The sequence below is a fragment of the Sciurus carolinensis genome, chromosome 2 (genome assembly GCF_902686445.1).
Source record: "Sciurus carolinensis chromosome 2, mSciCar1.2, whole genome shotgun sequence".
Lineage (NCBI taxonomy): Eukaryota > Metazoa > Chordata > Mammalia > Rodentia > Sciuridae > Sciurus > Sciurus carolinensis.
Window position 1 is genome coordinate 73,265,765 of NC_062214.1, and position 1,823 is coordinate 73,267,587.

At 44.6% G+C, this 1,823-nt stretch overlaps 1 pseudogene; it reads left to right on the plus strand.

The window, feature by feature from the left end:
• Positions 1–1,029: 1,029 nt before the first annotated feature.
• On the plus strand, positions 1,030–1,447 carry LOC124973307 (nuclear receptor 2C2-associated protein-like; annotated as a pseudogene).
• The last annotated feature ends 376 nt before the right edge of the window (positions 1,448–1,823 follow it).

The window sequence follows — 1,823 nt, forward strand, 5'->3', positions numbered from 1 at the left end:
ACCACTGAGCAACATCCTTAGCCCTCTTTTTACTTATTTTTTTTAAATTTTTTGAGACAGGGCCTTGCTAAGTTGCTGAGGCTGGCTTTGAACTTGCAGTCCTCCTATCTCAGCTTCCTGAGCTGCTGAGATTACAGGCATGCACCACCACAGTGGACTGCAGTTATATAATTTGGATCTGGGATGTCCACCAAAGGCCCACGTGTTGAATGCTTAGTCACCATCCTGTGGCACCATTGGGAGTAGAGCAACCTTTAGGAAGTGGTACCTAGTAGAAGGAAGTTAAATGATTGGGGACATGCCCTTGAAGAGGATATTGTGACCTGGTTCTTTCCTCTTTCTCTTCTTGTTTCCCATACAAATTAAGGTGAGTATCATCGCTCTAACACATGATCCTATAATGATGTACTGCCTTGCTTCACAGGCACAAAAACAATAGAGCCAACTGACCGTGAGCCAAAAGACACTTTTACTCTTTTTTTAACTCTTTTTTTATTTTTTTATTTTTACAGACTGCATTTTGATTCATTGTACACAAATGGGGTACAACTTTTCATTTCTATGGTTGTGCATGATGTAGATTCACACCTACATACATGTTCATACATGTACCTAGGGTAATGATGTCTGTCTCATTCCACCATCTTACATACCCCTGCCCCCTCCCCCCTCTCATTTCCCCTCTATGTAATCCAAATTCCTCCATCCTTCTCTTATCCCCACTCCCCACTCCCATTATGTATCATCATCCACTTATAAGGGGACACTTTTACTCTTTGTAGGTTGATTTCTCTGGTATTTGGTTACAGTGAGGGAAAATTAATTAAAATAGGCAGTTTCCTCAAATCTCCAAATTCATCATCAAAAGGGTGATCAAGGCAATATGTAGGACTGTGGCAGGTGACAGAGTGATAGTTCCCATCCCTGGTTATAAGTGACAACAGGCAGGCTAGTAGCTTGGGCAAGATAGTGCTGCCTATGACTGAGATGAGCTCAACTCTGATTTCTGCAAGGTCTTGGGGAACCAAAATGACCCATTCTTTGGTTCGTCCAGAGACAGTGAGCAGGAAAAGTCTAGTGCTGAAAGGCAGCAACCTGCAATTTGGAAAGAAGCACTGTTTGAGCAGAATGAGGGAGTATGCTGGAACTCAGAGCAAGGCCACTCCCAATGGGTGATTCTAGGATTTCCCCAGTATATCCATGACTCCAAGCTGCAGATCCAATCTCAGGGTGTCTTCTCTAGTCACAGGTGCCACATAGAAGATTCCCAGGTGAGTGAGGTTCTCAACAGGACTGTGACTTCAACCTTTAGGACATCAACTGACTTCCACCCTTCCCCATGCAAGCTGCTGAGGTGAACCAGCAGATGATGACATTTGAGGACCACATTGACTTTTTCGGGACTGTGGTAATTTACCACCTGAAGGTATTTTAAGAGAAGGTGTGAGACCTTTGAGTGGCCAGGTTCTCCAGAAAGTTGTCAGGGAAGTGCAGCAAAGTCCTTCAAGTTCTGCACAAATTTGTTGGTTCCTCTTAGGAAGTGTCTCCTCCCACAACCTGTCCACAAGTTTCCTTTGAGACTAGTTTTGGGCACTCTCCATTCCAGGTCAACTATTTTGTTCCCTGAATGTGTGAGTCCCTGGAAAGTGGCCTTCACTAAGGGTCTGTGTCCCCATGTTGCCTGGAAGACTTTAAGGATATGGTTCTCAATCATGTGATGCACTGGAGATGAGGCAGGGAAAAGGAAGGCCAGGAGCTACAGTGGAGCCTATGGAGGCACAGGCACCATTTCAACTTGCAATCTTCCTTTGGAGGATGAAGAG